This window comes from Bos indicus x Bos taurus, chromosome 19, assembly GCF_003369695.1.
Source record: "Bos indicus x Bos taurus breed Angus x Brahman F1 hybrid chromosome 19, Bos_hybrid_MaternalHap_v2.0, whole genome shotgun sequence".
Lineage (NCBI taxonomy): Eukaryota > Metazoa > Chordata > Mammalia > Artiodactyla > Bovidae > Bos > Bos indicus x Bos taurus.
The window spans coordinates 2,226,148-2,239,352 of NC_040094.1; the positions used below are offsets into that span (position 1 = coordinate 2,226,148).

General features: G+C 44.7%; 1 protein-coding gene and 1 pseudogene across 1 annotated transcript in view; both read right to left on the bottom strand.

Annotated features, from left to right (window-relative positions):
• CA10 (carbonic anhydrase 10) overlaps nucleotides 1–13,205 on the bottom strand; it is an 855,303-nt gene that overhangs the window by 670,768 nt on the left and 171,330 nt on the right. The gene's annotated exons all lie outside the window — the stretch shown is intronic.
• On the bottom strand, nucleotides 8,003–9,285 carry LOC113877167 (annotated as a pseudogene).

Genomic DNA, 13,205 nt, shown 5'->3' on the forward strand with positions numbered 1-13,205 from the left:
AATTGTAGCAAATCCATATAATGGACCACTATTCAGCAGTTAAATGAACTAAATCCCAATACATCTACCAAATATAAATAAGTATATAAATATAAATAAATCTTAGAAAATGCTGAATAAAAATAAAAGAAACAAGCTATAGAAGGATATGTATTATCTTATATCCTATAAATACCAATATGTCCCATCATACCAATACAGATTAGGAGCATGCAAATGTTGCTTTAAATTGTTTAATGTAAATATATATGAAAATACAGTAAAAGTGGGAGAAGGCAATGGCACCCCACTCCAGTACTCTTGCCTGGAAAATCCCATGGACGGAGGAGCCTGGTAGGCTGTACTCCATGGGGTTTCGAAGAGTCGGACACGACTGAGCGACTTCATTTTCACTTTTCAGTTTTATGCTTTGGAGAAGGAAATGGCAACCCACTCCAGTGTTCTTGCCTGGAGAATCCTAGGGACGGGAGCCTGGTGGGTTGCTGTCTATGGGGTCACACAGAGTCGGACACGACTGAAGCGACTTAGCAGCAGCAGCAACAGTAAAAGTATATAATAAAAAGCTTTCATGGAAATATGAAATTTTGGATAGTGTCTTGCTCTAGGTTGGAATGAAAAATGATTAAGGAGAAGTACACAGATGGTTCTAACTATAATTGCAGCTTTATTTCTTACGAGAGAGAGAGAGAGGTGAAATAAATATGGCAGCATTTTCAGATGAATTTCCCCTTTCTATTCTCTGTTCTGCAGTGCTGGGACTTGAACTCTATATGTTGCATTTCCTGTCTGCTTTCTGCTGTCCTCATGTCAGGTTCTGCCAATGCAAAGCACTGGTGGGAAACTGGAATTTGAGAGGAAGGATGAAGGGGCCCCCTTCAAGCTTTGGTACTTGTCAACTTTACTGCATCAGTAAAAAGTAATTATGACTCTACTCTTCAGCCTTGCCACCAGTCCCAGGACTGACCTTGCAATTCCTCACCCTCTCAGTGGACTATCACCCCACCTCCATATCCGGTTGCAGAACTACAACCCCTTACCCTGCTGCCCCTGCCATACTATCCTAGTATCTGCTGGGCCACAGCTCCCTTGATATTTTCAAGTACTTATTGGGTCAAACACTTATATTAATCGAAGAAACTATAAAGCTGTGTATTCCCAAGGATCAGCAAGAGGAAATAACCTTCTTAGGAGTATGAGCACTACCTTGTCATGTGATTACCTTAGAGGTTTAAGTTGTAGTCGCTCAGGGCCCATTTTCCAATTCCAAAAATCTTTGTGGCCTCTTCCTTCCTGATCCCAAAGTTGTAATAGACGGAGATGCCTTGTTTTTATTCCTGTAAAGTTGCCTCCAATTTCAAAAAACCGTGTACCCCAATTACCCATACTGGTTTCCTTTACTTTGAGATGCTGGCATGGTTTCTCTTTTTCTAACTGGACTCTGGCTGACTCAGCAAATTTAACCTAATGTCATTTTTCAGGATAAAAAAATTGAGTTTGAAGGGCAGAAATAACTTAAATTCTGCAAAAAGAAGGCATTGGTCATAGAAAGCACACTCTTCCAAAAATAAAAATACAACTATACACACGGACGTCACTGAAACCAGACTGATTATATTCTAGAAGCCAAAGATAGAGGAGCTTTATACAGTCAGCACAATGAGACCTGCAGTTGACTGTGGGTGAAATCACGAGCTTCTTACTGCTCAGATTTAAATTGAAGAAAATAGAGAAAGCCACTAAGCCATTCAGGTATGATCTAAAAATATTCCATATGATTAAATAGTACTAGGGACAAATTTCAAGGGATTAGATATGATAGAGTGACTGAAGAACTATGGACAGAGGTTTGTAACACTGTATAGGAGGTGGTGATCAAGACCATTCCCAAGAAAAAGAAATGCAAAAAGGTGAAATAGTTGTCTGAGAAGGCCTTACAAATATTGGAGAAAAGAAGGGAAGCAAAAACAAAGGAGAAAGGGAAAGATATACCCAACTGAATGCAGAGTTCCAGAGAATAACAAGGAAAGATAAGAAGTCCTTCTTAAATGATCAGTGAAAATAAATAGAGGAAAACAAAAGAATGGGAAAGACTAGAAGCTCTCTTCAGGAAAATTAGATACACCAAGGGAACCTTTCATGCAAAGATGGCACATTGAAGGACAGAAACCGTAGGGACATAACAAAAGCAGAAGAGATTAAGAAGAGTTGGCAAAAATACATAGAACTGTACAAAAAAAGGTCTTAATAATGCAGATAACCATGATTGTTTGATCATTCACCTACAGCCAAACATCCTGGAGTGTGAAGTCGAGTGGCCTTAAGAAATACTACTATAAACAAAGCTAATGTGGGTGATAGAATTCCAGCTGAGCTATTTTAAATTTTAAAAGATGATGCTATTAAAGCGTTGCACTCAATATTCCAGCAAATTTCGAAAATACAGCCTTGGCCACAGGACTGGAAAAGGTCACTTTTCCTTCCAATCCCAAAGAAGGAAAATTCGAAAGATTTCTCAAACTACTATATAATTTCACTCATTTCACATGCTGGCAATGTGAATGCTCAAAATCCTTCAAGCTAGGCTTCAACAGAACATAAACTGAGAGCATCCAGAAGTACAAGATGGACTTAGAAAATGCAGAGGAATCAGAGCTCAAAATGCCAACCTCCATTGGATCATAGGGAAAGCAACAAAATTCCAGAAAATACCATCTACTTCTACTTCAAAGTCTATACTTAAAGGCTTTGAGTGTGTGGATCACAACAAATTGTGGAAAATTCTTAAAGAGATGGGAACACCAGACCACCTTACTTGCCTCCTGAGAAACCTGTACACTGGTCAAGAAGCAACAGTTACAACTGGATATGGAACAATGGACTGGTTCAAAATTGTGAGAGGAGTACATCAAGGCTGAATATTGTCATCCTACTTATTTAATTTTTGTGCAGAATACATCACGTGAAATGCTGGGCTGGAAGACTCACAAGCTGGAATCAAGATTGCTGGGAGAAATATCAATAACCTCAGATATGCAAACACGATACTCTAATGGCAGAAACTGAAGGAGAACTAAAGAGTCTGTTGATGAAAATGAAAGATGAGAGTGAAAATTTTGGATTAAAACTCAACATTCAAAAAACTAAGGTCATGGCACCTGGTCCCATCATGGCAAATAGATGGAGAAAAAATGGAAAAAGTGACACACTTCATTTTCTTGGGCTCTAAAATCCCTGTGGATGATGACTGAAGTCATGAAATTAAAAACACTTGCCCTTGGAAGAAAAGCTATGACAAACCTAGACAGTGTGTTAAAAAAAACAGAGACATCACTTTGTTGACAAGGTTCATTAGTCAAATCTACTGTTTTTCAGTAGTCATGTACAGATGTGAGATATGGACCATAAAGAAGACTGAGCACTGAAGAACTGATGCTTTCAAACTGTGGTTTGGAGAAGAATCTTGAGAGTCCCTTGGACAGCAAGATCAAATCCATCAATCCTGAATATTCGTTGGAAGAACTGATGCTGAAACTGAAGCTCCAATACTTCAGCCACATGATGTGAAGAGCTGACTCATTAGAAAAGACCCTGATGCTTGGAAAGATTGAGGGCAACAGGAAAAGGGGGTGATGAGAGAGTGGATGGGATCATCAACTCAATGGTCATGAGTTTGAGCAAATTCAGGGAGATAGTGAAGGACAGGTAAGCCCGGCCTGTTACAGTCCGTGAGATCGCAAAGAGTGGGACATGACTGAAAGACAGAACAGCAACAACAAGGTAGAAACAGACGGTGTAGAACCCAGAACTCCTGATTGGCTATCCATCATCAATCGAGGTTGAAACACTCTACTCATGATCAAGGTATCACAGAACTGAAAAGGCCCTCAGTGATCATATCACTTAGTGCAGGGATTGGCAGAACCTTTCACTACAGAAACAGGTCTTGGTTGGGATCTGGCCTGTGGGCCCTCAGGCCATAGTTTGACAATCCCACCCTAGCAGTTCTCAAATGATGTTATGCATCAGCATCACCAGTTATTATTGTTCAGTCACTCAGTCATGGCTGACGCTCTGTGACGCCATGGACAGCAGCACACCAGGCTTCCTTGTCCCTCACTGTCTTCCTGAAATTGCTCAAATTCATGTCCATTGAACAGGTGATACCATCCAACCATCTAATACTCTGTTGACCCCTTCTCCTCCTGCCCTTAATTTTTCTCAGCATCAGGGTCTTTTCCAATGACTCAGCTCTTTGCATCAGGTGGCCAAAGATTTGGAGCTTCAGCTTCAGCATCTGTCCTTCCAATTAATATTCAGGGTTGATTTCCTTTAGGATTGACTGGTTGGGTCTCCTTCCAGTCCAAGGGATTCTCAAGAGTCTTCTTCAGCATCCCAGTTCAAAAGCATCCATTCTTTGGCGCTCAGCCTGCCTTATACTGCAACTTTCGCATCCATACATGACTATTGGAAAAGCCATACCTTTGATTAAATGAGCCTCTGCTGGCAAAGTGATGTCTGTGCTTATTAATATGCTGTCTAGGTTTGTCATACCTTTTCTTCCAAGGAGTAAGTGACTTTTAATTTCATCCTGCAGTCACCATCTGAAGTGATTTTGGAGGCCAAGAAAAAGCCTGTCACTATTTGAACTGTTTCCCCATTAGCCATGAAATGATGGCACCAGATGTCATGATTAAAGTTGTTGTTCCTTTTTAATCTTTATTAAAATTTTAATTGGAGGCTAATTACAATATTGTGGTGGATATTTTCCATACATTCACAGAAATCAGCCATGGGTGTACACGTGTCCCCTATCATGAACATCCCTCCTACCTCCCTCCCCAATCCCATCCCTCAGGGTCATCCCAGTGCACCAGCCCTCAGCAACCTGTTTCATTCATTGAACCTGGACTGGCGATCTATTTCACATATGATAATATATGTCTTTCAATGCTATTCTCTCAAATCATCCCACCCTCGCCTTCTCCCACAGAGTCCAAAAGTCTGTTCTTTACATCTGTGTCTCTATTGCTGTCTTGCATATAGGGTCATCGTTACCATCTTTCTAAATACCATATATATGCATTAATATACTGTAATGGTGTTTTTCTTTCTGACTTACTTCACTCTGTATAATAGGCTCCAGTTTCATGCACCTCATTAGAAATGAATCAAATGCATTCTTTTTAATAGCTGAGTAATATTGCATTGTGTACGTGTACCACAGCTTTCCTATCCATTCATCTGTTGATGGACATCTAGGTTGCTTCCATGTCCTGGTTATTATAAACAGTGCTGCGATGAACATTGGGGTACACGTGTCTCCTTCAATTCTGGTTTACTCGGTGTGTATGCCCAGCAGTGGGACTGCTGGGTCGTATGGCAGTTCTATTCCCAGTTTTTTTAAAGAATCTCCACACTGTTCTCCATAGTAGCTGTACTAGTTTGCATTACCACCAACAGTGTAAGAGGGTTCCTTTTTGTCCACACCCTCTCCAGCATTGTTTGTAGGCTTTTGGATAGCAGCCATTCTGATCAGTGTGAGATGGTACCTCATTTACATTTCTCTGATAATGATGGAATCACTGACTTGATGGACGTGAGTCTGAGTGAACTTCAGGAGTTGGTGATGGACAGGGAGGCCTGGTGTGCTGTGATCCATGGGGTCGGACACGACTGAGTGACTGAACTGAACTGAACTGATAATGACTGATGTTGAGCATTTTTCATGTGTATGTTAGCCATTTGTATGTCTTCTTTGGAGAAATGTCTGCTTAGTTCTTGGGCCCATTTTTTTATTGGGTCGCTTATTTTTTTGGAATTGAGCTGCAGAAGCTGCTTTTACATTTTTGAGATTAATTCTTTACCAGTTGCTTCATTTGCTATTGTTTTCTTCCATTCTGAAGGCTGTATTTTCACCTTGCTTATAGTTTCCTTTGCTGTGCAAAAGCTTTTAAGTTTAATGAGGTCCCATTTGATTATTTTTGCTTTTATTCCATTACTCTGGGAGGTGGTTCATAGAGGATCCTGCTATGATTTACGTCAGAGAGTGTTTTGCCTATGTTTTACTCTAGAAGTTTTATAGGTTCTGGTCTTACATTTAGATCATTAATCCATTTTGAGTTTATCTTTGTTTATGGTGCTAGAAAATGTTCTAGTTTCATTCTTTCACAAGTCGTTGACCAGTTTTCCCAGCACCACTTGTTAAAGAGATTGTCATTTTTCCATTGAATATTCTTGCCTCCTTTGTCAAAGGTAAGGTGTCCATAGGTGCGTGGATTTATCTCTGGGCTTTTTATTTTGTTCCATTGATCTATTTTTCTGTCTTTGTGCCAGTACCATACTGTCTTGATAACTGTAGCTTTGTACTATAGCCTGAAGTCAGGCAGGTTGATTCCTCTGGTTCCATTCTTCTTTCTCAACACTGCTTTGGCAATTTGAGGGTTTTTGTATTTCCATACAAACTGTAAATTTATTTGTTCTAGTTCTGTGAAAAATACAGTTGGTAGCTTGATAGGGATTGCATTGAATCTATAGATTGTTTGGGGTAGTATATTCATTTTCATTATATTGATTCTTCTGATCCATGAACATGGTATATTTCTCCATTACTTTGTGTCATCTTTGATTTCTTTCATTAGTGTTTTATACTTTCTTATATATAGGTCTTTTGTTTCTTTGAAGTGAAGTAACTCAGTCGTGTCCAACTATTTGCAACCCCATGGACTGTAGCTCACCAGGCTCTTTGGCCCATGGGATTTTCCAAGCATGAATATTGGAGTGGGTTGCCATTCCCTTCTCCAGGGGGTCGTCCAGACCCAGGGATCAAACCCAGGTCTCCTGCATTGTAAGCAGATGCTTTACCGTCTGAGCTACCAGGGAAGCCCCTCAGTTCAGTTCACTTCAGTCGCTCAGTCCTGTCCGACTCTTTGCGACCCCATGAACTGCAGCACGCCAGGCCTCCCTGTCCATCACCGACTCCCGGAGTTCACTCAGACTCACGTCCATCGAGTCAGTGATGCCATCCAGCCATCTCATCCTCTGTCGTCCCCTTCTCCTCCTGCCCCCAATCGCTTCCACCAACAGGGTCTTTTCCAATGAGTCAACTCTTCGCATGAGGTGGCCAAAGTACTGGAGTTTCAGCTTTAGCATCAGTCCTTCCAAAGAAATCCCAGGGCTGATCTCCTTCAGAATGGACTGGTTGGATCTCCTTGAAGTCCAAGGGACTCTCAAGAGTCTTCTCCAACACCACAGTTCAAAAGCATCAATTTTTCGGCACTCAGCTTTCTTCACAGTCCAACTCTCACATCCATACATGACCACAGGAAAAACCATAGCCTTGACTAGACGGACCTTTGTTGGCAAAGTGATGTCTCTGCTTTTCAATATGCTATCTAGGTTGGTCATAACTTTTCTTCCAAGGAGTAACCGTCTTTAAATTTCATGGCTGCAATCACCATCTGCAGTGATTTTGGAGCCCAGAAAAATAAAGTCTGACACTGTTTCCCCATCTATTTCCAATGAAGTGATGGGACCAGATGCCATGATCTTCGTTTTCTGAATGTTGAGTTTTTTTTTTTTTTTTTTTCTCCAAATTTGATCATCTTTGTAATTTAAATTATCTTAATAGCTCTGTCTCACGTGGACTCGGGCGGTCTCGGAAGGTGGGTGGGAAGCTCCCTGCGGGGCTGGGGTGCGGACGGGGTATGTACAGTGGCCTTGCCCCGCAGGGTCCCGCAGCTTCCCAGGAGGGAGGGCCCAGCGAGGGCAGGATGGTGCCACTCAGATGCGGGGGTGCCAGTGGTCAGGGAAGACAGAACCAGGCCCTGGATGGTGGTTCTCTTGGAAGCGAGACTAGGCGAGGACCGCCCCCAACCCAGGGAAGGCGGAGGGCAGGGTGGACTCTAGGGCTGTGAGAGGCCCAGGGGACAGACCTATATACAGGGGGCCTGGGGAGGGGGTGGCGGTCCGAGCGGAAACGAGCCGCCCTCGTGGGGGCCCACCGCCCGTTCACACGCGGGCCCCGAGCGCCGGGCGAGGGAAGCAGGAGCTGGAGGGCGGGCGCCAGGCCAGGTGGGGTGGGATCACCGCTTGAAGCGGTACGTGATGGGAAGCAGCAGCTTGCTCTTCTTGAGGGCCTGCACCTTCTTGAGGGTCTCCTCGTCCAGGGCCAGGAAGCAGCGGCGCGAGTACTCGAGCAGGCGCTCCTTGGAGGGGTCGAACTCGCCCACCTCGGCCAGCTTCTCCGGGGGCCATGATGAGCAGCTCCGCGATGGACGTGGTCAGCGCCACCGTGTTGCGGTCCACTCGGTGGTGTTCGAAGGCCCTAGACATGCTCTTCAACTTCTGGAAGGTGCCCAGGATCTTCTTGTAGCGGCAGAGGACCCCATCTGCGTCCTTCACCCGCTGCCTCTCCCGGGCCTTGGGCTTCCCGAAGTGCCGCCGGCCTGGGCCTCCTTTCTGCTTCTGCCTCTTCCTCTCCACGGTGCTGCCTTCTTCAGATGCTCCGCTGAGGGAGCATCGGGGTCTGAGGCCTCGCCCCCGGTCCCCCCCTCGGCCGTCCCCCTCGGCCCGCCGAGGCCCGGGCTTCCCCCGGCAGTGGTGGTCTGCGTCCAGGCGGGCAGAGGAAATAAACTTGTCCAGCTGGCACCACAGGAAGTCCCGCTCCTCCTCCAGGTCCTCAATGCGCTTCTGCAGCCAGGAGTTCCTCTCCAGGGCCAGGTGCAGCTGGGCCCGGACGCCGTTCATCAGGGCCGCTGTAGGGGAGGCAGCCTCCGACGGCTCCTCGAAGTTCCCCCTAGAGGGGCTCAGGCTGTAAAAGATCTGCGGGTCCAGGTGGGGCGTCTCATCGAAGGGAATGGAAATCTCCAAGGCTTCGCTGTCCTTCTTCACTGGCCTTCTCCGGCTGTTCATGGTGCGGCCTTCTGCAGACCCCGGCAGCTGAGCGCCTCAGGGCCACTGGACAAAAAGGGCAGCCACAGATGGAGGAACACAGACGGGCTTCTGGGGGGCATTCCGGGGGACCTGGGGCTCTCGACGTGGGGAGGGCTGTTTGAAGGCCGGGACTCGTGGGTCTGACGGAGGCGGGCAGACTGAGGACACCTGGGGTTACAAACTCCCAGGCTCTAGGGAGTGGGGAGCTGGAGGAAGGAGGACCCGTGGGGTCGACGGAGCAGGGTTCTCCTGGTCGAAGTAGGCCAACAGGGTCTCGACACAGGTCACTGGCCTAGGAGAGTGCCCCAACTTCCAGGCGCTGGGTGGAGACCCCAGCCACGGGCGGGCCTCCCCGCCCACGGGTAATCCCCCAGGCTCGTGTGGGCGAGCACCGGCCTGTCGCCCGCGGGGGGCTGGGCGCGCGCGACGTGGGAGAAGGTCATGCGTGGGGATGCGCCGCCCCCGCCCTTTGTCCCGCGGGCGGGAGGGCGGGCGGCGGCGAGTGGTCCCCGCGGGGAATAAGCCTGGCTGCAAGTGCGGACGCGGCCACCACCCCCCAGTGCCCGGGGCTGGGCTGTCCGGGGCCCCCCGCTCACCCACCCGCGCGCGGAATCCTGAATGTTGAGTTTTAAGCCAACTTTTTCACTCTCCTCTTTCACCTTCATCAACAGGCTTTTTAGGTCTTCTTCACTTTTTGCCATAAGGGTGGTGTCATCTGCATATCTGAGGTTATTAATATTTCTCCCGGCAATCTTGATTCCAGCTTGTGCTTCTTCCAGTCCAGCGTTTCTCATGATGTACTCTGCATATAAGTTAAATAAGCAGGGTGACAATATACAGCCTTGACGTACTCCTTTTCCTATTTGGAACCAGTCTGTTGTTCCATGTCCAGTTTAACTGTTGCTTCCTGACCTGCATACAAATTTCTCAAGAGGCAAGTCAGCTGGTCTGGTATTCCCGTCTCTTGAAGAATTTTCCACAGTTTATTGTGATCCTCACAGTCAAAGGCTTTGGCATAGTAAATAAAGCAGAAATAGATGTTTTTCTTGAACTCTCTTGCTCCTACCCCACGCCTGAGGCCAGGGGCGGCGGCCGGGAGGACCTAACCCACACCCGAGGCCAGGGGCCGTGGCAGGGAGGAGCAACCCCACCTCCAAGGAGCAGTGGCTGCACAGGTGCAGGAGGGCCTAGAGGAGCTATTCCAACTTCAAGGTCAGAAGGGGCGACGGTGAGGAGATACCAATCGTCCAAGGTAAGGAGCAGCAGCTGTGCTTTGCTGGAGCAGCCGTGAAGAGATGCCCCACGTCCAAGGTAAGAGAAACCCAAGTAAGATGGTAGGTGTTGCAGGAAGGCATCAGAGGGCAGACACACTGAAACCATACTCACAGAAAACTGGTCAATCTAATCACACTAGGAACACAGCCTTGTCTAACTCAATGAAACTAAGCCATGCCCATGGGCCCACCCAAGATGGGTGGGTCATGGTGGAGAGGTCTGACAGAATGTGGTCCACTGGAGAAGGGAATGGCAAACCACTTCAGTATTCTTGCCTTGAGAACCCCATGAACAGTATGAAAAAGCAAAATGATAGGATACTGAAAGAGGAACTCCCCACATCACTAGGTGCCCAATATGCTATTGGAGATCAGTGGAGAAATAACTCCAGAAAGAATGAAGGGATGTAGCCAAAGCAAAAACAATATCCAGTTGTGGATGTGACTGGTGATAGAAGCAAGGTCTGATGCTGTAAAGAGCAATATTGCATAGGAACCTGGAATGTCAGGTCCATGAATCAAGGCAAATTGGGAAGCCCCTAGGTAGCCTTATTTCTAATTCTTTTTTTCTTTTTATGGCAATGGTGAATGAATTGTTTCCTTATTTCTCTTTCTGTTTTCTCATTGTTAGTGTATAGGAATGCAAGGGATTTCTGTATGTTAATTTTATATTCTGCAACTTTACTATAATCATTGATTAGCTCTAGTAATTTTCTGGTGGAGTCTTTAGTGTTTTCTACATAAAGGATCATGTCATCTGCAAACAGTGATAGTTTTAATTCTTCTTTTCCAATCTGGATTCATTTTATTTCTTTTTCCTCTGTGATTGCTGTGGCTAAAACTTCCAAAACTATGTTGAATAGCAGTGGTGAGAGTGGGCATCCTTGTCTTTTCCTGACTTTAGGGGAAATGCTTTCAATTTTTCACCATTGAGGATAATGTTTGCTGTTGGTTTATCATATATGGCTTTTATTATGTTGAAGTATTTTCCTTCTATGCCTGCTTTCTGAAGGATTTTTATCATAAATTGATGTTGAATTTTGTCACAGGCTTTCTCTATCTCAGTTTTTTTAATGTTGAGTCTTAAGCCAGCTTTTTCACTCTCATCTTTCACCTCCACCAAGAGGCTCTTTAGTTCCTCTTCACTTTTTGCCATTGAAGTGGTATCATCTCCATCTGAGGTTGCTGATATTTCTCTCAGCCATCTTTATTCCAGCTTGTGAGTCTTCCAGTCTGGCAAGTTAAATAAGCAAGTTGACAATATACAGCCTTGACGTACTCCTTTCCCAATTCTGAAGCAGTCCATTTTTCCATGTCCAGTTCTAACTGTTGTTTCTTGACCTGCATACAAGTGTCTTAGAATTACCAGAGAGTTTTCTATAAACACAAGTTTCAGGGCCCAAATCCTAGACATTCTGATTCCTCAGGTTTGGAAGCAGGAGAGTTTGTATTACCAACAAAATTCCTAGGTAATCATAATGCTGCTGGTTAAGGGATTATACTTGGGGAACCACTGCTGTGATTCAACTTCTTTATTTTATACATGAGGAGAATAATGCCAGATATATTGTTTCAACTTCCTACATAAGGTCATAAAGCCAGTACATGAGGGAATTAGGGCTTCTATGAAAATGTTATTTATACTAAAAGTTTGTATGACATTCTAACCATATCCTAGGTGCTGTGTTTGATTGTAGATATTGTCGAGAGCCCCATTAGGCATTACTGAAAAAATGGAGGCATGGCCCTAAACCCCCACCCTTTGTTCCATAGGCACGGACCCAGAATGAAGGAGTTAGGCTTTGTGATTCTGTCTTGTTTTTTCCTTTCCTCGGCTGAGTTGACTGAAGACAATATTAAGGTTATTGCTTACTGTTTTTGAGAGGAGCATGAGAAGGCATAAAACCTTCTGCAGTTGTGCTCAAAGAATAATTCATAAAGTTAATCACTGGCATTTGTTCAAGAACTTTTACAAAAAAGTCTTCCAGGGTGAGCACACAACCTGCAGCTTGAGGCCATGGGAGGGATTGTTATCTGAAGCCCATTTGTGAGAAAAGTGTTTATGGCAAAGGAGTTTGCTAAATTTAGGGCTTAGGAATAATTAAAACAGTTAGAAGCTAAAGATTTAAGGATTGCTGTAATGTTAGCATATTCTACTATAGCTTACATAAATTAGGGACTTCAGAGATATTATTAGCTAGAAGCCCTTTCTAAGAAATAGTGAGCTTAGGATACTAGGGGCAAACAGGACTTAGAAAGATAAGAAATAAACTGAGGAATGTTGTATGCAGCCCAGACATTAGCATGAGTTACAGTGTGTTCACATGGACACATGAGAAAAAGTAGATGAGAATCGCTGAGGACGGAACTCCTTTCGAGGGGCAACAATGATTTTTGGAGAAAAATATATCTGGGTCATTGGGAACTAAAAATATCAAACCTCTGACCTAATGCTTTTGTAAAAGTATAAAAGAGAATCATAAGCTTGAAATAAACAGGCAGTCCAAGAAAAATGAGAGGCTGCCTCAGTTTCTCGCCAACACCACTCACCCCTTCAGGTTGAATCCCTGGCTCCTGGAGCTGGACTCCAGCAAGATATTGAAAGATGAATGTTACATGGGTTAGAAATGAGGTAACAGCTGATATGGTGTCTATGACTGTTGCGGAATGTAAGAAGCAATGGGACCACAGTAAAAATACCTGCTTCTTGAAACATCGGGAAGGATAAATTGTAGTCAACCAGTTATAATAAGCAGGTGGGAGAAAATTCCCGACAGATGGAACACTTGTATGAGACTTATGAGAAGCAACATCTTATGTGTGAGAGTTAGGAGACTTATGAGAAGCATCACATACTTAACAGTAGCATTTTTGGCGCTGTCTCTTATTAACTGTGAGCCTGGGTACATTATTTATCTTCTAAACCTCAGTATCCTCTTCAAAAAATGGCACAGAAGACAATCTACAGCATATAGTTGATGTGTGGATTACATAAGATAA